Source organism: Hyla sarda, chromosome 8 (assembly GCF_029499605.1).
Source record: "Hyla sarda isolate aHylSar1 chromosome 8, aHylSar1.hap1, whole genome shotgun sequence".
Lineage (NCBI taxonomy): Eukaryota > Metazoa > Chordata > Amphibia > Anura > Hylidae > Hyla > Hyla sarda.
The window spans coordinates 224,625,458-224,650,407 of NC_079196.1; the positions used below are offsets into that span (position 1 = coordinate 224,625,458).

Below are 24,950 nucleotides of genomic sequence, written 5' to 3' on the forward strand. Positions count from 1 at the left end.
CCACAGATAACACAGTGATAACTCTCTGAGTACAGATAATGTATAGATGTGACCTGCAGTCCTATGTAACACCACAGATAACACGGTGATAACTCTCTGAGTACAGATAATGTATAGATGTGACCTGCAGTCCTATGTAACTGTTGCTCTCTGCGGAGGCTCCTGGAGTGGTGACAAGTTAAACATTCTGCTTCCAAGTACAAATTCCTCCTCCGGCTCTTCCTGTTGTTTTCGGGGCCCCACAGAGTCTAATCTTTTCGGGGGTCACACAGTGGTTTCTACTGCACTGCAGACAACACCGGGAACTACAACTCCCAGCATGCACCTACAGTAGGTTTCTATTTCTCACCATTTATAAGATCTCTACTTGCTTTCAGTGAATGGAAATATCCACAATCTGAAAACCCAGACTCTTGTTATTTCTCACAGCTGAGGGTTTGTTACACTGTATCTGTGCAGATGTTATGATTCGGCAGGCTGGAGGTGGATCCTCTGTGTCAGCGAGGGATTGGCGTGGACCGTGTCGGTGGACCGGTTCTAGGGATGCTCCTGGTTTTCACCAGAGCCCGACGCAAAGCGGGATGGTCTTGCTGCGGTGGTAGCAACCAGGTCGTATCCACCGGTAACGGCTCAACCTCTCTGACTGCTGAGAAGGCGTGGGACAGAAGGACAAGGCAGAGGCAAGGTCAGACGTAGCAGAAGGTCAGGGCAGGCGGCAAGGTTCGTAGTCAATGAGGATAGCAGAAGATCTGGAGACACTGGTAAGGCAAACACTGTAAACGCTTTCACTGGCACAAAGGCAACAAGATCCGGCAAAGCAGGGAAGGGGAAGTGAGGTAATATAGGGAAGGTGCACAGGTGGAAGCTAATCAGACTGATTGGGCCAGGCACCAATCATTGGTGCACTGGCCCTTTAAATCTTAGAGAGCTGGCGCGCCGCGCGCGCGCCCTAAGGAGCGGAGCCGCACGCGCCAGGACGTGACAGCCGGGGACCGGGACAGGTGAGTTGGGACTTGGGATGCGATTCGCGAGCGGGTGCGTCCCGCTATGCGAATCGCATCCCCGCCGGCAGTGTCAGTGCAGCGCTCCCGGTCAGCGGGTCCGACCGGGGCGCTGCTGAGAGGGGAACGCCGCGAGTGCTCCGGGGAGGAGCAGGGACCCGGAGGCGCTCGGCGTAACAGCAGACATTCCTGCGGGAGGTGTACACGGCTGATGGCTTTTACCGACACGTGTTTTTCAACTGGGGGTGTCTCCAGCTGTTACAAAAACTACAACTCCCAGCATGCCCGGACAGCCTTTGGCAGTCCGGGCATGCTGGGGGTTGTAGTTTTGCAACCGCTTGAGGGTTGCAGTTTGGGCATTCTTGACAACGAAATAGTGTTTCCCAACCAGGGTGCCTCCAGCTGTTGCAAGAACTACAACTCCCAGCATGCCCGGACAGCCGAAGGCTGTCCGGGCATGCTGGGAGTTGTAGTTTTGCAACAGCTGGAGGGCCACAGGTTGGGCATTCTTGCCATAGACCAGTGCTTCCCAACCAGAGTGCCTCCAGCTGTTGCAAAACTACAACTCCCAGCATGCCCGGACAGTCTTTAGGAGTCCTCGATAAAGCCTCTCCTGGCGAAACGCGTCGGAGTGTGGTGTGGGGCGGGGGGTGAGTCCTGTCTTATTGGTATGTGTGGGTCATTGGTATACTGGCTGCTATTCTTACTATTATCTTTCTTTGTATTTTGTTGCACAGTTATATTTGCTTTTATATATATATATATATATATATATATATATATATATATATATATATATAATTATTATTATTATTATTATTATTATTATTATTATTATTATTATTATATTTTTTTTTTTTTTTTTTTTTTTTTTTTGCTATTGGATACCCCACACCCCACCTTCTCTACTATACAATTACATGGTTTTATTCTATTATTTATTTATTTATTGATACTTTCTAAATTTTGTATGCATACCCTATGAATTAAATATATACTTTTAACCATACATTGCTTTATGTTTTTACTTCTTTGGGGGCTTTTCACATACAGGTATATAGCCCACACCTATAGGTCTTATATATGAACAATGTATAAAGATATTGGATATAGTTTCTGTTCTTGTAGATGTCTCAGTTGTCGTCTTTATATTAAGAAAAAATCAAATGAAAGCGAAACTGTGGTGGCCCAGTACGGGATGGTGTTGCCTCGTACCTTTCCTGTCCTGTCAGGCAGTTCCCCTCCGTGTCCCCAGGGCCCCCTGTAGTTGTTTCCCCATTCGTACATATGTTTTGTATTATAAGATGTGTCATGCCTTTAATAAAATGTACCATGTGATTGTTACCCAGATGGTACCAGTGACCGTGTGACCCCCCCAGAGTGACCTATGGGCTCCCTGCTAGTCTCCCCCATATAAGCCCTGGGTGGAGCTTCGCTCTTCAGTCAAGTGCAAGTAAGATAACCTGCAATAATTGTCAGTCACCAGTCAAGTCGTCTGTCTAGTCACGTGGCCTGCACTAATATACCCGGTCCTACTACAAGTCCCAGCAAGCCCTTAAGGTTTCTGAAGTCACTGGTCACCTCCGTGGGCCCTGCTGAACTGTATAGACCAAGTGGTCTCCAACCTGCGGACCTCCAGATGTTGCAAAACTACAACTCCCAGCATGCCAAGACAGCCGTTGGCTGTCCGTTCAAGCTGGGAGTTGTAGTTTTGCAACATCTGGAGGTCCGCAGATTGGAGACCACTGGTATAGACTTTACCGTCTGTCACTCAGTAAAGCTACCGTTGTCCGTAACTTGTCGTCGGAGTCTTTATTGCCACCCAGCGCCTCGACCAGGATCCAGCGGTATACCTTCGGTTGGTTATAGGCTAAACCGCGCCCTGGCGTCACAAACACAAGGAGTTCATACCATCTGCCCCTAGGGTAACAACATCTGCCCTGTACCACACACCCCACCACCACAAAACCATGGGGGGCTGGGGTGGGGTGGGGGGCGGTGCTATGAGGGGGATGGGGGATTGGACTGGGGTGGGGGCGGCGCTATGAGGGGGGATGGGGGGATTGGACTGGGGTGGGGGGGCGGTGCTATGAGGGAGATGGGGGGGATTGGGACTGGGGTGGGGGGCGGGTGCTATGAGGGAGATGGGGGGATTGGACTGGGGTGGGGGCGGTGCTATGAGGGGGATGGGGGATTGGACTATGGTGGGGGGCGGTGGCTATGAGGGGGATGGGGGATTGGATTGGGGTGGGGGGCAGTGCTATGAGGGAGATGGGGGGGATTGGACTGGGGTGGGGGGCGGTGCTATGAGGGAGATGGGGGGGATTGGACTGGGGTGGGGGGGTGCTATGAGGGGGATGGGGGATTGGACTATGGTGGGGGCGGTGCTATGAGGGGGATTGGATTGGGGTGGGGGGGCGGTGCTATGAGGGAGATGGGGGGTATTGGACTGGGGTGGGGGCGGTGCTATGAGGGGGATTGGACTATGGTGGGGGGGACGGTGCTATGACTGGGATGGAGCCAAAACTAGGAGGCATGTGAGGATATCAAACCAATAGGTTACGTAAAAAAAGGAATTAAAAGGACAAAGGTGAAAAGAAACCGAAGAAGGATCAGGATTGGCGGAGCCTCCAGAGGTGACAGGACACTGGGCAGGAGCCACAGGATGGGGGAGGGGGCGGTGCTGGCACGGTGACTCCTGGCAGGGCTGCATTCTTACTGAGATCCTCTGTGGGGCACACGGCCGTAGGAGAAGCTGCTCGATTTAAGGTGAAATCACCAGAGAAAACATTTACAACAATTTTTAGATTTTATCGTTCCAAGATGGATCCAGAATTAATGGAGAAATTATCGGAGGAGATGAAGAACGTGACCGGGAAAATGGGGGAGATCCAGGGCGTCCCCCTCCCCGAGACCACCTGGGACCAGATCTACAACCTTCAGGTGCGAGGAAGACAACACCTTGATCTGACCATTTTCTAAAGCAGGTGAATGAAGCCCCGCCCCAATAGTGATCGCTCCGCCCAGTGCGCCAATACTAGAGGTAATGAGGTGACTCCACTGTGAGGTCCAGATGTATAATGCATCTGTGTAAGGAGCTTATACTATATGGATTTATATATCTATATATATATATATATATATATATATATATATACAGATATATATATACTAAGCTCAATGAAAGAAATATAAATCTGTACACCGTGAGCTCCCCCTAGTGCAGCGGTTCTCAACCTGGGGTACAAGTCCTCTCTATCCCCTCCCTGCACTCATCTCTATGATCATAGAGAGAACTGTGTGGTCATACAGTTACAGCTGCACAGTCCTCTCTATCCCCTCCCTGCACTCATCTCTATGATCATAGAGAGAACAATGTGGCCATACAATTACAGCTGCACAGTCTCTCTATCCCCTCCCCGCACTCATCTCTGTGATCATAGAGAGAACAATGTGGTCATACAGATACAGCTGCACAGTCCTCTCTATACCCTCTCTGCACTCATCTCTATGATCATATAGAGAACTGTGTGGTCATACAATTACAGCTGCACAGTCCTCGCTATCCTCTCCCTGCACTAATCTCTATGATCATAGAGAAAACTGTGTGGTTATACAGTTAAAGCTGCACAGTCCTCTCTATCCCCTCCCTGCACTCATCTATATGATCATAGAGAGAACAATGTGGTCATACAGTTACAGCTGCACAGTCCTCTCTATCCCCTCCCTGCACTCACCTCTATGATCATATAGAGAACAGTGTGGTCATACAGTTACAGCTGCACAGTCCTCTCTATCCCCTCCCTGCGCTCATCTCTATGATCATAGAGAGAACTGTGTGGTCATATAGATACAGCTGCACAGTCCTCTCTATTTCTCCCCGTACTCATCTCTATGATCATTGAGAGAACTGTGTGGTCATACAATTACAGCTGCACAGTCCTCTCTATCCCCTCCCTGCACTCATCTATATGATCATAGAGAGAACTGTGTGGTCATACAGTTACAGCTGCACAGTCCTCTCTATCCCCTCCCTGCACTCACCTCTATGATCATATAGAGAACAGTGTGGTCATACAGTTACAGCTGCACAGTCCTCTCTATCCCCTCCCTGCACTTGTGATATATAATTAAGTGGTAAAAGTTCCAATCTTACTTGTTAACCCATTAAAGGGGTACTGCCGTGGAAAACTTTTTATTTTTAATTTTTTTTTATCAACTGGTGCCAGAAAGTTAAACAGATTTGTAAATTACTTCTATTAAAAAAATCTTAATCCTTCCAGTACTTTTTTGGGGCTCTATACTACAGAGGAAATGCTTTTCTTTTTTGATGTCTCTTCTGTCCCGATCACAGTGCCTCTCTGCTGACCTCTACTGTCCATTTAGGAACTGTCCAGGGCAGCATATGTTTGCTATGGGGATTTTCTCCTGCTCTGGACAGTTCCTAAAATGGACAGCAGAAGTCAGCAGAGAGCACTGTGGTCGGGACAGAAGAGAAATCCAAAAAGAAAAGAATTTCTTCTGTAGTATACAGCCGCTAAAAAGTACTGGAAGGATTAAGATTTTTTTAATAGAAATAATTTACAAATCTGTTTAAACTTTCTGGCACCAGTTGATTTAAATAAAAAAGTTTTCCGGGGGAGTACCCCTTTAACCTGTTAAGGACCTATGACGTAACGTTACGTCATGAGTCCGCTCCTGATCTATAACGCGGGGCCACGGGGGGCCTCTAACAACGGCCGGAATCCATGGCTAATAGCGCGAGGCATTGAACGCCGCGTCTTAAAATGAAAGTGAAAGCATGCCGGTTAGCTCAGTGGGCCACGGCATCCCGAAAAGCTTACAGGACAGCTGGAGGATCCATACCTGCCTCCTCGCTATCCGATCGCCGAATGACTGCTCAGTGCCTGAGATCCAGGCATGGATCCAGTCAAGCGGCAGAATCATCGATCACTGGTTTCCTATGAGAAACCAGTGATCAATGTAATAGATCAGTGTGTGCAGTGTTATAGGTCCCTATGAGATAACAATGATCAGTATAAGAGATCAGTGTGTGCAGTGTTATAGGTCCCTATGGGATAACAATGATCAGTATAAGAGATCAGTGTGTGCAGTGTTATAGGTCCCTATGGGATAACAATGATCAGTATAAGAGATCAGTGTGTGCAGTGTTATAGTCTCCTATGGGATAACAATGATCAGTATAAGAGATCAGTGTGTGCAGTGTTATAGTCTCCTATGGGATAACAATGATCAGTGTAAGAGATCAGTGTGTGCAGTGTTATAGCTCCCTATGGGATAACAATGATCAGTATAAGAGATCAGTGTGTGCAGTGTTATAGTTCCTATGGGATAACAATGATCAGTATAAGAGATCAGTGTGTGCAGTGTTATAGGTCCCTATGGGATAACAATGATCAGTGTAAGAGATCAGTGTGTGCAGTGTTATAGGTCCCTATGGGATAACAATGATCAGTATAAGAGATCAGTGTGTGCAGTGTTATAGGTCCCTATGGGATAACAATGATCAGTATAAGAGATCAGTGTGTGCAGTGTTATAGGTCCCTATGGGATAACAATGATCAGTATAAGAGATCAGTGTGTGCAGTGTTATAGGTCCCTATGGGAGCTGTAACACTGCAAAAAAAAAGTGAAAAAAAAAAGTGAATAAAGATCATTTAACCCCTTCCCTATTAAAAGTTTGAATCACCCCCCTTTCCCATAAAAAAAACAGTGTAATTAAAAATAAAAATATATGGTATCACCGCATGCGAAAATGTCCGAATTATAAAAATATATAGTTAATTAAACGGCACGGTCAATGTCGTGCGCAAAAAAATTCCAAAGTCCAAAATAGTGCATTTTTGGTCACTTTTTATATCATGAAAAAATGAATAAAAAGTCAATAAGTCCTATCAATGCAAAAATTGTACCGCTAAAAACTTCAGATCACGGCGCAAAAAATGAGCCCTCATACCGCCCCGTACATGGAAAAATAAAAAAGTTATTGGGGTCAGAAGATGACAATTTTACATGTATAAATTTTCCTGCATGTAGTTATGATTTTTTCCAGAAGTGCGACAAAATCCAACCTATATAAGTAGGGGATCATTTTAATCGTATGGACCTACAGAATAAAGATAAGGTGTCATTTTTACCAAAAAATTTACTATGTAGAAACGGAAGCCCCCAAAAGTTACAAAACTGCGTACTTTTTTCAATTTTGTCTCACAATGATTTTTTTTCCATTTCACCGTAGATTTTTTTCCATTTCACCGTAGATTTTTGGGCAAAATGACTGACGTCATTACAAAGAAGAATTGGTGGCGCCAAAAATAAGCCATCATATAAGAGTTATGATTTTTTAAAGGCAAGGAGGAAAAAACGAAAATGCAAAAATGGTCCTTAAAGGACAACTGCAGCGGAATTACACTTATCCCCTATCCACAGGATAGGGGATAAGTGTTTGATCGCGGGGGGTCCGACCGCTGGGACCCCCTCGATCTCCCTAACGGGGCGCCGGTATTAGCGCCCATGGTGATGTAGCGTCGACCTAGAGGTTGATGGTGACGCCCCGTCTCCTCCCCGTCCCCATACAGTTCTATGGGGATGCGGGGAGGCACGAATGCTGCCTCCCCACCTCTCCCATAGAGATGTAACGAGGAGATGTGCCGGCCGCAACGTCATATTGCGGCTGGCACGCCCCCTGCATGGGAGAGCCGCGGCCCCGTACAGGAGATCGCCGGGGGCCCCAGCGTTCAGACCCCCCGCGATCAAACACTTATCCCCTATCTTGAGGATAGGGGATAAGTGTTTGTACCGCTGCAGATGTCCTTTAAGGGGTTAAGGACGCAGAGCGTACCTGTACACCATTGTCCAGTTACCAAGGTATGAAGCGCGCTCACAAGCTGAGCAAACTTCATACCTGGTGGGTGTCAGCAGCCAGGGTTAATGCCGGACATTACTGATCGCGGTAATGCATACATAAAAAAAACTCCAAAGTCCAAAATTGTGCATTTTTGGTCACTTTGTATACCATAAAAAAAAAACTAATAAAAAGCAACCAAAAAGTCCCATCAAAACAAAAATGGTACTGATAAAAACTACAGACCACGGCGCAAAAATTGACCCTCATAGGAAGATACAGATTGTATGGAAGGACAAAGATCTGGGTTTTTCCAGTTCTGAGTAAAAGAGCTGCATAAATGAACTTTGGCCAAGAAAGAATTAAATGCTTAAATATGCTAATATATACAGAGATAAAGCTCAACTAACCAATCAAAATGTAACATGCGGATTTGGACAGGCCTCACAGGTGAACATTAATGCTGCCTGGACGATGTTCAAGGCGCATTAACTATGGAGTTTACACACATCCAAGTATAACGTTTAAACAACAACAAAGAGGAGGTGTGTAAACTCCATAGTTAATGCGCCTTGAACATCGTCCGGGCAGCATTAATGTTCACCTGTGAGGCCAGGCACCTATATTAGCCAACCTAGGTGGGGCTTGCAGTTTGCCTCCCTCCTCCCATTGCATGTGAGCTCAGTCACGCTGGAGGGTACCTGGGAGGACGCTGTGAGTCGACCTAATGCTGCTGTAATTGCCCACTGGCCCCTGTTTTGCTTATCACGCACAGGTAGGTTAGTGTTAGGTCCCATGCCACTTGAGAAACCTTGGCGTTGGTGTGCGGGCTCTGGTGTGTCCTTCATATAAGGATATACTGGCTAAAGTCTCAATTTTAACATCAGTGTTGAGGGATAGCCAATGTCATTGTATACATCTGCCACAATAGTGCATCCATATTCCTGTATTGTATTACTGTAATTGTTACACATCCGCACCGTTTATCTGGTGTAGGATTCTATTGTGGCACTTGTAGTCTGCTGCAGGCATCCTCCATTGTATGCATTTTATGCTGGGGATTGCCCGTAGTACAAGGGCAGGATCTGCTCCCCCAGTATTAATGCGCAACTGTATTTGGGGTTGAGCACCACCTGCCATTAGAGACCACGTCTTTGTTGTTGTTTATGCTGATTTTGATGTCATAACTAACCTCCCTTTTTTGTCAAATGTAAAGACTAAATGTACTTCCTGGATTAAAGCAGAACTCTCTCTGAGAACTCTATGATAGCATTTGGGAACTATCTGAGCTTCTTGCTGAGAAAGAGTTTTATACCAACATTCTGTCTGGTGTATATTTCTTTATGTCGACACTCAGCATTATACAGCAGCAGTCACGCACATTTTAAGGCCTCTTCCGTATCCATCCTTGACATCTTCATGGAGGGGGCAGGAATCAGTGGGCAGGGGTGTGGCTCGGGGCATCTCAATTCTTTCTGATCCCAGCTGAAGTTCTCAGGAACCTGATATGGTTAATACTTTAATTACGGTTTCTGAAGAGACGGACACAATACCTGACATACAATACAATGGGTTACCTCATCACCGCTCACCAGCGATTAAGTCCGATTAAGGTCACACCATGTAAGGGACATTTTATCATATTTAAAGGGGTACTCCGGTGGAAAACTTTTTTTTTTAAATCAACTGGTGCCAGAAAGTTAAACAGATTTGTAAATTATTTCTATTAAAAAATCTTAACCCTTCAAGTACTTATTAGCTACTGAATACTACAGACGACATTCTTTTCATTTTGGAACACAGAGCTCTCTGCTGAATCATGATGCTCTCTGCTGACACCTCTGTCCATTTTAAGGACTGTCCAGAGTAGGAGAAAATCCCCATAGCGAACATATGCTGCTCTGGACAGTTCCTAAAATGGACAGAGGTGTAAGCAGAGAGCACTGTGCTCGTGATGTCAGCAGAGAGCACTGTGTTCCAAAAAGAAAAGAATTCCCTCAGTAGTATTCGGCAGCTAATAAGTACTGGAAGGATTAAGATTTTTTTTAATAGAAGTAATTTACAAATCTGTTTAACGTTCTGGCACCAGTTGATTTAAAAAAAAAAAAAAAGTTTTCCACCGGAGTACCCCTTTAAAGGGACAGTACAACACTAATTAAAGGAGTACTCCACTGCCCGAGCGTCCGGAACATTTTGTTCCAAACGCTGGGTGCGGGCTGCATGGGTTGTGATGTCACGGCCACGCCCCTCGTGATGTCACGCAACGCCCACTCAGTGCAAGTCTATGGGAGGGGGCGTGGCTGTCGCCACGCCCCCTCCCATAGACTTGCACTGAGGGGTGTTGGGTGACATCACGAGGGGCGTGGCCGTGACGTCACGACCCCCGCAGCCCGCACCCAGCGTTCGGAATAAAACGTTCTGGACGCTGGGGCAGTGGAGTACTCCTTTTATGCAATTCATTTTTACTGTGGTTCCGTGGACCTGATCATGGTAAATGGGGCTGTGGATAGGATCATGGGGGCCTCGTGCTTTGTCCTTGTAGATTGTTCCCGTTCTATCACCATGAAGGGTACATAACAGGTGAGGGGCCCCATGCTTTACATTCTCCATCTTCTAGCTTTAGTAGTGAGCCCATAGGACGGATTCCTTTGGACAATGTAAAAAGAGAGCCGCACCAGCTCACCCCAACATGATGGCCGGGGCACGGATGCTGGATGGCTCGCCAATGCGGAAATGGAAGAAAATCCAGCTCAAAGATGCTTCATATCACAGCTTCATTTCAGGCCAGTGCAGAAAGACAGGTAGAAAACCTTTGGGATTTGTGATTTGGATCATCTCTGAGCTGGAGGATTTTCCTTTTCTGTAATGTATTGTCTTGGTCTCTGACTTATCATTTTTCTCTCCGTTCTACAGTTAGTTTATGTTTCTTAGACCAAAAAAGACTCCATGGTCTTCTACTTTTACTTCCAGAGGATAAATAAGGGTCTGCCGGATCCTGCGACCTGGTATGAATACTTTTGTACGTTATTGGCTGGAAACAGTAAAAAAAAAGAAAATCACCTTGTTTCTTTGTGTTTCTCAATGTGTTTCCTAATTTTTTCTTATCATGTTCTTCAGTATTTTCTCCATGGGTTCCTCAGTATTGTCCTCATCATGTTCCTCAGTATAACCTCACCATGTTCCTCAGTATGTCCTCATCATGTTCCTCAGTATATCCTCATCATGTTTCTCAGTATATCCTCACCATGTTCCTCAGTATGTCCTCATCATGTTCCTCAGTATATCCTCATCATGTTTCTCAGTATATCCTCACCATGTTCCTCAGTATAACCTCACCATGTTCCTCAGTATGTCCTCACCATGTTCCTCAGTATGTCCTCATCATGTTCCTCAGTATAACCTCATCATGTTCCTCAGTATATCCTCACCATGTTCCTCAGTATGTCCTCACCATGTTCCTCAGTATGTCCTCACCATGTTCCTCAGTATGTCCTCACCATGTTCCTCAGTATGTCCTCATCATGTTCCTCAGTATGTCCTCATCATGTTCCTCAGTATAACCTCATCATGTTCCTCAGTATATCCTCACCATGTTCCTCAGTATGTCCTCACCATGTTCCTCAGTATGTCCTCACCATGTTCCTCAGTATGTCCTCACCATGTTCCTCAGTATGTTCTCATCATGTTCCTCAGTATAACCTCATCATGTTCCTCAGTATGTCCTCATCATGTTCCTCAGTATGTCCTCACCATGTTCCTCAGTATGTCCTCATCATGTTCCTCAGTATAACCTCATCATGTTCCTCAGTATATCCTCACCATGTTCCTCAGTATAACCTCATCATGTTCCTCAGTATGTCCTCATCATGTTCCTCAGTATAACCTCATCATGTTCCTCAGTATGTCCTCACCATGTTCCTCAGTATGTCCTCACCATGTTCCTCAGTATGTTCTCGTCATGTTCCTCAGTATAACCTCATCATGTTCCTCAGTATGTCCTCATCATGTTCCTCAGTATGTCCTCACCATGTTCCTCAGTATGTCCTCATCATGTTCCTCAGTATAACCTCATCATGTTCCTCAGTATAACCTCATCATGTTCCTCAGTATGTCCTCACCATGTTCCTCAGTATAACCTCACCATGTTCCTCAGTATGTCCTCATCATGTTCCTCAGTATAACCTCACCATGTTCCTCAGTATGTCCTCACCATGTTCCTCAGTATGTCCTCATCATGTTCCTCAGTATAACCTCATCATGTTCCTCAGTATGTCCTCATCATGTTCCTCAGTATAACCTCACCATGTTCCTCAGTATAACCTCACCATGTTCCTCAGTATGTCCTCACCATGTTCCTCAGTATGTCCTCATCATGTTCTTCAGTATGTCCTCATCATGTTCCTCAGTATGTCCTCACCATGTTCCTCAGTATAACCTCACCATGTTCCTCAGTATAACCTCACCATGTTCCTCAGTATGTCCTCACCATGTTCCTCAGTATAACCTCATCATGTTCCTCAGTATGTCCTCATCATGTTCCTCAGTATAACCTCATCATATTCCTCAGTATGTCCTCATCATGTTCCTCAGTATAACCTCACCATGTTCCTCAGTATGTCCTCACCATGTTCCTCAGTATGTCCTCAGCATGTTCCTCAGTATGTCCTCATCATGTTCCTCAGTATAACCTCATCATGTTCCTCAGTATGTCCTCACCATGTTCCTCAGTATGTCCTCACCATGTTCCTCAGTATGTCCTCACCATGTTCCTCAGTATGTCCTCATCATGTTCCTCAGTATAACCTCATCATGTTCCTCAGTATGTCCTCACCATGTTCCTCAGTATGTCCTCACCATGTTCCTCAGTATAACCTCACCATGTTCCTCAGTATGTCCTCATCATGTTCCTCAGTATAACCTCACCATGTTCCTCAGTATGTCATCACCATGTTCCTCAGTATGTCCTCAGCATGTTCCTCAGTATGTCCTCATCATGTTCCTCAGTATAACCTCATCATGTTCCTCAGTATGTCCTCATCATGTTCCTCAGTATGTCCTCATCATGTTCCTCAGTATGTCCTCATCATGTTCCTCAGTATGTCCTCACCATGTTCCTCAGTATAACCTCATCATGTTCCTCAGTATAACCTCACCATGTTCCTCAGTATAACCTCATCATGTTCCTCAGTATGTCCTCATCATGTTTCTCAGTATATCCTCATCATGTTCCTCAGCATTTCCTCATCATGTTCCTCAGTATGTCTTCACCATGTTCCTCAGTATATCCTCATCATGTTCCTCAGTATGTCCTCATCATGTTCCTCAGTATGTCTTCACCATGTTCCTCAGTATGTCCTCACCATGTTCCTCAGTATGTCCTCATCATGTTCCTCAGCATTTCCTCATCATGTTCCTCAGTATGTCTTCATCATGTTCCTCAGTATAACCTCATCATGTTCCTCAGTATGTCTTCACCATGTTCCTCAGTATGTCCTCATCATGTTCCTCAGTATAACCTCACCATGTTCCTCAGTATGTCCTCATCATGTTCCTCAGTATGTCCTCATCATGTTCCTCAGCATTTCCTCACCATGTTCCTCAGCATTTCCTCACCATGTTCCTCAGTAGTTCCTCATCATGTTCCTCAGCATTTCCTCACCGTGTTCCTCAGTAGATCCTCATCATGTTCCTCAGCATTTCCTCACCAGGTTGCTTAGCATTTCCTCACCATTTTCCTTCGCTTTCCTCACCATGTGCCTCAGCATTTCCTCATCATGTTCCTCAGCCTTTCCTCACCATGTTCCTTAGTATGTCCTCATCATGTTCCTCAGTATGTCCTCATCATGTTCCTCAGCATTTCCTCCCCATGTTCCTCAGTAGTTCCTCATCATGTTCCTCAGCATTTCCTCCCCATGTTCCTCAGTATGTCCTCATCATGTTCCTCAGTATGTCCTCACCATGTTCCTCAGTATAACCTCACCATGTTCCTCAGTATAACCTCATCATGTCCCTCAGTATGTCCTCATCATGTTCCTCAGTATAACCTCACCATGTTCCTCAGTATGTCCTCATCATGTTCCTCAGTATAACCTCACCATGTTCCTCAGTATGTCCTCACCATGTTCCTCAGTATATCCTCAGCATGTTCCTCAGTATGTCCTCATCATGTTCCTCAGTATAACCTCATCATGTTCATCAGTATGTCCTCATCATGTTCCTCAGTATAACCTCATCATGTTCCTCAGTATGTCCTCATCATGTTCCTCAGTATGTCCTCACCATGTTCCTCAGTTTGTCCTCATCATGTTCCTCAGTATAACCTCATCATGTTCCTCAGTATAACCTCATCATGTTCCTCAGTATGTCCTCACCATGTTCCTCAGTATAACCTCACCATGTTCCTCAGTATGTCCTCATCATGTTCCTCAGTATAACCTCACCATGTTCCTCAGTATGTCCTCACCATGTTCCTCAGTATGTCCTCATCATGTTCCTCAGTATGTCCTCATCATGTTCCTCAGTATGTCTTCACCATGTTCCTCAGTATGTCTTCACCATGTTCCTCAGTATGTCCTCACCATGTTCCTCAGTATATCCTCATCATGTTCCTCAGTATGTCCTCATCATGTTCCTCAGTATGTCTTCACCATGTTCCTCAGTATGTCCTCACCATGTTCCTCAGTATATCCTCATCATGTTCCTCAGTATGTCTTCACCATGTTCCTCAGTATGTCCTCACCATGTTCCTCAGTATATCCTCATCATGTTCCTCAGTATGTCCTCATCATGTTCCTCAGTATGTCTTCACCATGTTCCTCAGTATGTCCTCACCATGTTCCTCAGTATGTCCTCACCATGTTCCTCAGTATGTCCTCATCATGTTCCTCAGCATTTCCTCATCATGTTCCTCAGTATGTCTTCACCATGTTCCTCAGTATGTCCTCATCATGTTCCTCAGTATGTCTTCACCATGTCCCTCAGTATGTCCTCATCATGTTCCTCAGTATAACCTCACCATGTTCCTCAGTATGTCCTCACCATGTTCCTCAGTATGTCCTCACCATGTTCCTCAGTATATCCTCAGCATGTTCCTCAGTATGTCCTCATCATGTTCCTCAGTATAACCTCATCATGTTCATCAGTATGTCCTCATCATGTTCCTCAGTATAACCTCATCATGTTCCTCAGTATGTCCTCATCATGTTCCTCAGTATGTCCTCACCATGTTCCTCAGTATGTCCTCATCATGTTCCTCAGTATAACCTCATCATGTTCCTCAGTATAACCTCATCATGTTCCTCAATATGTCCTCACCATGTTCCTCAGTATAACCTCACCATGTTCCTCAGTATGTCCTCATCATGTTCCTCAGTATAACCTCACCATGTTCCTCAGTATGTCCTCACCATGTTCCTCAGTATGTCTTCACCATGTTCCTCAGTATGTCTTCACCATGTTCCTCAGTATGTCCTCACCATGTTCCTCAGTATATCCTCATCATGTTCCTCAGTATGTCCTCATCATGTTCCTCAGTATGTCTTCACCATGTTCCTCAGTATGTCCTCACCATGTTCCTCAGTATGTCCTCATCATGTTCCTCAGCATTTCCTCATCATGTTCCTCAGTATGTCTTCACCATGTTCCTCAGTATGTCCTCATCATGTTCCTCAGTATGTCTTCATCATGTTCCTCAGTATAACCTCATCATGTTCCTCAGTATGTCTTCACCATGTTCCTCAGTATGTCCTCATCATGTTCCTCAGTATAACCTCATCATGTTCCTCAGTATTGTCCTCATCATGTTCCTCAGTATGTCCTCATCATGTTCCTCAGTATGTCCTCACCATGTTCCTCAGTATGTCCTCACCATGTTCCTCAGTATATCCTCATTATGTTCCTCAGTATGTCCTCACCATGTTCCTCAGTATATCCTCATCATGTTCCTCAGTATGTCCTCACCATGTTCCTCAGTATGTCCTCATCATGTTCCTCAGTATGTCCTCACCATGTTCCTCAGTATATCCTCACCATGTTCCTCAGTATGTTCTCGTCATGTTCCTCAGTATAACCTCATCATGTTCCTCAGTATATCCTCACCATGTTCCTCAGTATGTCCTCATCATGTTCCTCAGTATATCCTCATCATGTTCCTCAGTATGTCCTCACCATGTTCCTCAGTATGTCCTCACCATGTTCCTCAGTATAACCTCATCATGTTCCTCAGTATATCCTCACCATGTTCCTCAGTATGTCCTCATCATGTTCCTCAGTATATCCTCATCATGTTCCTCAGTATGTCCTCACCATGTTCCTCAGTATGTTCTCATCATGTTCCTCAGTATAACCTCATCATGTTCCTCAGTATGTCCTCATCATGTTCCTCAGTATGTCCTCACCATGTTCCTCAGTATGTCCTCATCATGTTCCTCAGTATAACCTCATCATGTTCCTCAGTATAACCTCATCATGTTCCTCAGTATGTCCTCACCATGTTCCTGAGTATAACCTCACCATGTTCCTCAGTATGTCCTCATCATGTTCCTCAGTATAACCTCACCATGTTCCTCAGTATGTCCTCACCATGTCCCTCAGTATGTCCTCATCATGTTCCTCAGTATAACCTCATCATGTTCCTCAGTATGTCCTCATCATGTTCCTCAGTATAACCTCATCATGTTCCTCAGTATGTCCTCATCATGTTCCTCAGTATGTCCTCACCATGTTCCTCAGTATAACCTCATCATGTTCCTCAGTATGTCCTCACCATGTTCCTCAGTATAACCTCACCATGTTCCTCAGTATGTCCTCATCATGTTCCTCAGTATGACCTCATCATGTTCCTCAGTATAACCTCATCATGTTCCTCAGTATGTCCTCATCATGTTCCTCAGTATAACCTCATCATGTTCCTCAGTATGTCCTCATCATGTTCCTCAGTATGTCCTCATCATGTTCCTCAGTATAACCTCATCATGTTCCTCAGTATAACCTCATCATGTTCCTCAGTATGTCCTCACCATGTTCCTCAGTATAACCTCACCATGTTCCTCAGTATGTCCTCATCATGTTCCTCAGTATAACCTCACCATGTTCCTCAGTATGTCCTCACCATGTTCCTCAGTATGTCCTCATCATGTTCCTCAGTATAACCTCATCATGTTCCTCAGTATGTCCTCATCATGTTCCTCAGTATGTCCTCACCATGTTCCTCAGTATGTCCTCACCATGTTCCTCAGTATAACCTCACCATGTTCCTCAGTATAACCTCACCATGTTCCTCAGTATGTCCTCATCATGTTCCTCAGTATAACCTCACCATGTTCCTCAGTATGTCCTCACCATGTTCCTCAGTATATCCTCAGCATGTTCCTCAGTATGTCCTCATCATGTTCCTCAGTATAACCTCATCATGTTCCTCAGTATGTCCTCATCATGTTCCTCAGTATAACCTCACCATGTTCCTCAGTATAACCTCACCATGTTCCTCAGTATGTCCTCACCATGTTCCTCAGTATGTCCTCATCATGTTCTTCAGTATGTCCTCATCATGTTCCTCAGTATGTCCTCACCATGTTCCTCAGTATAACCTCACCATGTTCCTCAGTATAACCTCACCATGTTCCTCAGTATGTCCTCACCATGTTCCTCAGTATAACCTCATCATGTTCCTCAGTATGTCCTCATCATGTTCCTCAGTATAACCTCATCATATTCCTCAGTATGTCCTCATCATGTTCCTCAGTATAACCTCACCATGTTCCTCAGTATGTCCTCACCATGTTCCTCAGTATGTCCTCAGCATGTTCCTCAGTATGTCCTCATCATGTTCCTCAGTATAACCTCATCATGTTCCTCAGTATGTCCTCACCATGTTCCTCAGTATGTCCTCACCATGTTCCTCAGTATGTCCTCATCATGTTCCTCAGTATAACCTCATCATGTTCCTCAGTATGTCCTCACCATGTTCCTCAGTATGTCCTCACCATGTTCATCAGTATAACCTCACCATGTTCCTCAGTATGTCCTCATCATGTTCCTCAGTATAACCTCACCATGTTCCTCAGTATGTCATCACCATGTTCCTCAGTATGTCCTCAGCATGTTCCTCAGTATGTCCTCATCATGTTCCTCAGTATAACCTCATCATGTTCCTCAGTATGTCCTCATCATGTTCCTCAGTATGTCCTCATCATGTTCCTCAGTATGTCCTCATCATGTTCCTCAGTATGTCCTCACCATGTTCCTCAGTATAACCTCATCATGTTCCTCAGTATAACCTCACCATGTTCCTCAGTATAACCTCATCATGTTCCTCAGTATGTCCTCATCATGTTTCTCAGTATATCCTCATCATGTTCCTCAGCATTTCCTCATCATGTTCCTCAGTATGTCTTCACCATGTTCCTCAGTATGTCCTCACCATGTTCCTCAGTATATCCTCATCATGTTCCTCAGTATGTCCTCATCATGTTCCTCAGTATGTCTTCACCATGTTCCTCAGTATGTCCTCACCATGTTCCTCAGTATGTCCTCATCATGTTCCTCAGCATTTCCTCATCATGTTCCTCAGTATGTCTTCATCATGTTCCTCAGTATAACCTCATCATGTTCCTCAGTATGTCTTCACCATGTTCCTCAGTATGTCCTCATCATGTTCCTCAGTATAACCTCACCATGTTCCTCAGTATGTCCTCATCATGTTCCTCAGTATGTCCTCATCATGTTCCTCAGCATTTCCTCACCATGTTCCTCAGCATTTCCTCACCATGTTCCTCAGTAGTTCCTCATCATGTTCCTCAGCATTTCCTCACCGTGTTCCTCAGTAGATCCTCATCATGTTCCTCAGCATTTCCTCACCAGGTTGCTTAGCATTTCCTCACCATTTTCCTTCGCTTTCCTCACCATGTGCCTCAGCATTTCCTCATCATGTTCCTCAGCCTTTCCTCACCATGTTCCTTAGTATGTCCTCATCATGTTCCTCAGTATGTCCTCATCATGTTCCTCAGCATTTCCTCCCCATGTTCCTCAGTAGTTCCTCATCATGTTCCTCAGCATTTCCTCCCCATGTTCCTCAGTATGTCCTCATCATGTTCCTCAGTATGTCCTCACCATGTTCCTCAGTATAACCTCACCATGTTCCTCAGTATAACCTCATCATGTCCCTCAGTATGTCCTCATCATGTTCCTCAGTATAACCTCACCATGTTCCTCAGTATGTCCTCATCATGTTCCTCAGTATAACCTCACCATGTTCCTCAGTATGTCCTCACCATGTTCCTCAGTATATCCTCAGCATGTTCCTCAGTATGTCCTCATCATGTTCCTCAGTATAACCTCATCATGTTCATCAGTATGTCCTCATCATGTTCCTCAGTATAACCTCATCATGTTCCTCAGTATGTCCTCATCATGTTCCTCAGTATGTCCTCACCATGTTCCTCAGTTTGTCCTCATCATGTTCCTCAGTATAACCTCATCATGTTCCTCAGTATAACCTCATCATGTTCCTCAGTATGTCCTCACCATGTTCCTCAGTATAACCTCACCATGTTCCTCAGTATGTCCTCATCATGTTCCTCAGTATAACCTCACCATGTTCCTCAGTATGTCCTCACCATGTTCCTCAGTATGTCCTCATCATGTTCCTCAGTATGTCCTCATCATGTTCCTCAGTATGTCTTCACCATGTTCCTCAGTATGTCTTCACCATGTTCCTCAGTATGTCCTCACCATGTTCCTCAGTATATCCTCATCATGTTCCTCAGTATGTCCTCATCATGTTCCTCAGTATGTCTTCACCATGTTCCTCAGTATGTCCTCACCATGTTCCTCAGTATATCCTCATCATGTTCCTCAGTATGTCTTCACCATGTTCCTCAGTATGTCCTCACCATGTTCCTCAGTATATCCTCATCATGTTCCTCAGTATGTCCTCATCATGTTCCTCAGTATGTCTTCACCATGTTCCTCAGTATGTCCTCACCATGTTCCTCAGTATGTCCTCATCATGTTCCTCAGCATTTCCTCATCATGTTCCTCAGTATGTCTTCACCATGTTCCTCAGTATGTCCTCATCATGTTCCTCAGTATGTCTTCATCATGTTCCTCAGTATATCCTCATCATGTTCCTCAGTATGTCTTCACCATGTCCCTCAGTATGTCCTCATCATGTTCCTCAGTATAACCTCACCATGTTCCTCAGTATGTCCTCACCATGTTCCTCAGTATGTCCTCACCATGTTCCTCAGTATATCCTCAGCATGTTCCTCAGTATGTCCTCATCATGTTCCTCAGTATAACCTCATCATGTTCATCAGTATGTCCTCATCATGTTCCTCAGTATAACCTCATCATGTTCCTCAGTATGTCCTCATCATGTTCCTCAGTATGTCCTCACCATGTTCCTCAGTATGTCCTCATCATGTTCCTCAGTATAACCTCATCATGTTCCTCAGTATAACCTCATCATGTTCCTCAATATGTCCTCACCATGTTCCTCAGTATAACCTCACCATGTTCCTCAGTATGTCCTCATCATGTTCCTCCGTATAACCTCACCATGTTCCTCAGTATGTCCTCACCATGTTCCTCAGTATGTCCTCATCATGTTCCTCAGTATGTCCTCATCATGTTCCTCAGTATGTCTTCACCATGTTCCTCAGTATGTCTTCACCATGTTCCTCAGTATGTCCTCACCATGTTCCTCAGTATATCCTCATCATGTTCCTCAGTATGTCCTCATCATGTTCCTCAGTATGTCTTCACCATGTTCCTCAGTATGTCCTCACCATGTTCCTCAGTATGTCCTCATCATGTTCCTCAGCATTTCCTCATCATGTTCCTCAGTATGTCTTCACCATGTTCCTCAGTATGTCCTCATCATGTTCCTCAGTATGTCTTCATCATGTTCCTCAGTATAACCTCATCATGTTCCTCAGTATGTCTTCACCATGTTCCTCAGTATGTCCTCATCATGTTCCTCAGTATAACCTCATCATGTTCCTCAGTATTGTCCTCATCATGTTCCTCAGTATGTCCTCATCATGTTCCTCAGTATGTCCTCACCATGTTCCTCAGTATGTCCTCACCATGTTCCTCAGTATATCCTCATTATGTTCCTCAGTATGTCCTCACCATGTTCCTCAGTATATCCTCATCATGTTCCTCAGTATGTCCTCACCATGTTCCTCAGTATGTCCTCATCATGTTCCTCAGTATGTCCTCACCATGTTCCTCAGTATATCCTCACCATGTTCCTCAGTATGTTCTCGTCATGTTCCTCAGTATAACCTCATCATGTTCCTCAGTATATCCTCACCATGTTCCTCAGTATGTCCTCATCATGTTCCTCAGTATATCCTCATCATGTTCCTCAGTATGTCCTCACCATGTTCCTCAGTATGTCCTCACCATGTTCCTCAGTATAACCTCATCATGTTCCTCAGTATATCCTCACCATGTTCCTCAGTATGTCCTCATCATGTTCCTCAGTATATCCTCATCATGTTCCTCAGTATGTCCTCACCATGTTCCTCAGTATGTTCTCATCATGTTCCTCAGTATAACCTCATCATGTTCCTCAGTATGTCCTCATCATGTTCCTCAGTATGTCCTCACCATGTTCCTCAGTATGTCCTCATCATGTTCCTCAGTATAACCTCATCATGTTCCTCAGTATAACCTCATCATGTTCCTCAGTATGTCCTCACCATGTTCCTGAGTATAACCTCACCATGTTCCTCAGTATGTCCTCATCATGTTCCTCAGTATAACCTCACCATGTTCCTCAGTATGTCCTCACCATGTCCCTCAGTATGTCCTCATCATGTTCCTCAGTATAACCTCATCATGTTCCTCAGTATGTCCTCATCATGTTCCTCAGTATAACCTCATCATGTTCCTCAGTATGTCCTCATCATGTTCCTCAGTATGTCCTCACCATGTTCCTCAGTATAACCTCATCATGTTCCTCAGTATGTCCTCACCATGTTCCTCAGTATAACCTCACCATGTTCCTCAGTATGTCCTCATCATGTTTCTCAGTATGACCTCATCATGTTCCTCAGTATAACCTCATCATGTTCCTCAGTATGTCCTCATCATGTTCCTCAGTATAACCTCATCATGTTCCTCAGTATGTCCTCATCATGTTCCTCAGTATGTCCTCATCATGTTCCTCAGTATAACCTCATCATGTTCCTCAGTATAACCTCATCATGTTCCTCAGTATGTCCTCACCATGTTCCTCAGTATAACCTCACCATGTTCCTCAGTATGTCCTCATCATGTTCCTCAGTATAACCTCACCATGTTCCTCAGTATGTCCTCACCATGTTCCTCAGTATGTCCTCATCATGTTCCTCAGTATAACCTCATCATGTTCCTCAGTATGTCCTCATCATGTTCCTCAGTATGTCCTCATCATGTTCCTCAGTATGTCCTCACCATGTTCCTCAGTATAACCTCACCATGTTCCTCAGTATAACCTCACCATGTTCCTCAGTATGTCCTCATCATGTTCCTCAGTATAACCTCACCATGTTCCTCAGTATGTCCTCACCATGTTCCTCAGTATATCCTCAGCATGTTCCTCAGTATGTCCTCATCATGTTCCTCAGTATAACCTCATCATGTTCCTCAGTATGTCCTCATCATGTTCCTCAGTATAACCTCATCATGTTCCTCAGTATAACCTCATCATGTTCCTCAGTATAACCTCACCATGTTCCTCAGTATAACCTCACCATGTTCCTCAGTATGTCCTCATCATGTTTCTCAGTATATCCTCATCATGTTCCTCAGCATTTCCTCATCATGTTCCTCAGTATGTGTTCACCATGTTCCTCAGTATGTCTTCACCATGTTCCTCAGTATGTCCTCACCATGTTCCTCAGTATATCCTCATCATGTTCCTCAGTATGTCCTCATCATATTCCTCAGTATGTCTTCACCATGTTCCTCAGTATGTCCTCATCATGTTCCTCAGTATAACCTCACCATGTTCCTCAGTATGTCCTCACCATGTTCCTCAGTATGTCCTCATCATGTTCCTCAGCATTTCCTCATCATGTTCCTCAGTATGTCTTCACCATGTTCCTCAGTATGTCCTCATCATGTTCCTCAGTATGTCTTCATCATGTTCCTCAGTATAACCTCATCATGTTCCTCAGTATGTCTTCACCATGTTCCTCAGTATGTCCTCATCATGTTCCTCAGTATAACCTCACCATGTTCCTCAGTATGTCCTCATCATGTTCCTCAGTATGTCCTCATCATGTTCCTCAGTATGTCCTCACCATGTTCCTCAGCATTTCCTCACCATGTTCCTCAGCATTTCCTCACCATGTTCCTCAGTAGTTCCTCATCATGTTCCTCAGCATTTCCTCACCGTGTTCCTCAGTAGATCCTCATTATGTTCCTCAGCATTTCCTCGCCAGGTTGCTTAGCATTTCCTCACCATTTTCCTTCGCTTTCCTCACCATGTGCCTCAGCATTTCCTCATCATGTTCCTCAGCCTTTCCTCACCATGTTCCCTAGTATGTCCTCATCATGTTCCTCAGCATTTCCTCCCCATGTTCCTCAGTAGTTCCTCATCATGTTCCTCAGCATTTCCTCCCCATGTTCCTCAGTATGTCCTCACCATGTTCCTCACCATTTCCTCACCATGTTCCTGAGTAGTTCCTCACCATGTTCCTCACCATTTCCTCACCATGTTCCTGAGTAGTTCCTCACCATGTTCCTCACCATTTCCTCACCATGTTCCTCACCATTTCCTCATCATGTTCCTCAGCCTTTCCTCACCGTGTTCCTCTGCCTTTCCTTACAATGTTCCCCATTCTCTCCCCACCACGTTCCTCAGCCTTTTCCCTCCCTGGTCCCGATCATTTTCTCACAATTATGGACATTTATCAACGGGTTTAGTCAGGTTTTCTTTACTATAATTGTCGCAAAATTGTCGCAACTGCGACTACGCGATTTTTCGTGCGACGTTTTGACTGGAAAGCGAGAAAAGCAAGTTTTCCAAAAATTAACTACGTAGTAATAATTTTAAAATGGACTACGGGTAGTCAGGTATTTATTAACTGCGACAGTCACAACTGCGCAAAAAAAAGTTGCAACAGGGTTAAAAATTGACTAAATTTACTCCGGCTCAAACATGGAGCAGAAAAAGCTACAACCAAAGTAAAAAAGGAAAAATTGCTTACGTGAAAGAAAATCATCAACAGGCTGAAACCAGTTGATAAATAAGTCGCACATAAGCAAAAAAAAAGTAAGGAAAAAATTACTAAAAAAAAATAATACATAAGCAAATATTGATAAATGTCCCTCAATGTTCCTAAGAATGTTTTTTTTTTACTATGTTCTTGTGTCCTGTTCCTAATAATATTCCCTTCTTCCAGTTCCTTGGGGGAGCTGCTTTGACCATGTTATCGGATGGTGGAACGCAAAAGACAAACACCATACTCTCTATGTCTTCTACGAGGACATGATGGAGGTGAGGACAGGGACTGATGGAGGTGAGGACGAGGACTTCCTTACATACACTCAGTTCAGTTACTTACATTATCTCCTGTATTCTGTCCTTGTGACTTTTCCCTGGTCTGCACTCTGATATATTTATTACAATTTATGTGTTGACTTTTGTGCAGTGGACACGGGAAGAATTTCAGATCAGAGCGGCATATGAAACGCTGATTGTAAGAAATTCTCCTCATCGATCTACTTTTTTACGTCTTCCAAGAGGGGGCAGCAGTGGGTCGTGTGTATATATATATATATGTTATACGTTTGTATCTCACAGATCCATATTGGATTTGATTGGGCCATTTGTGCCATGTATACATGTTATTGACATTTCATGATCTGTTTCTTTTTTTTTTTTCATCAGTTTTTTTAATTAAAGAATTTTTCTTTAAAACAGATATTTGACAGTAAAGAAAATGTAAGTATGTAAAATAATAAACAAAGGTCATTACATATTAACAAGACCAGATTACAATATGGTAATCTGCATAGATCCGGCTGTCGAGATGTTGTAAAGTCCAGATTTTCTCAGGTCGGCTCTGTGTGTATCCGGGGAAGTC

The 24,950-nt window shown here is 44.5% G+C and overlaps 1 long non-coding RNA gene across 1 annotated transcript; it reads left to right on the forward strand.

Annotated features, from left to right (window-relative positions):
• The first annotated feature begins 3,533 nt into the window (after nt 1-3,533).
• LOC130283806 (uncharacterized) lies at nt 3,534-24,613 on the forward strand. Its single transcript, XR_008846850.1, has 3 exons — nt 3,534-3,988; nt 10,780-10,871; nt 24,267-24,613. It is a non-coding gene; the product is annotated as an uncharacterized LOC130283806 (long non-coding RNA).
• The last annotated feature ends 337 nt before the right edge of the window (nt 24,614-24,950 follow it).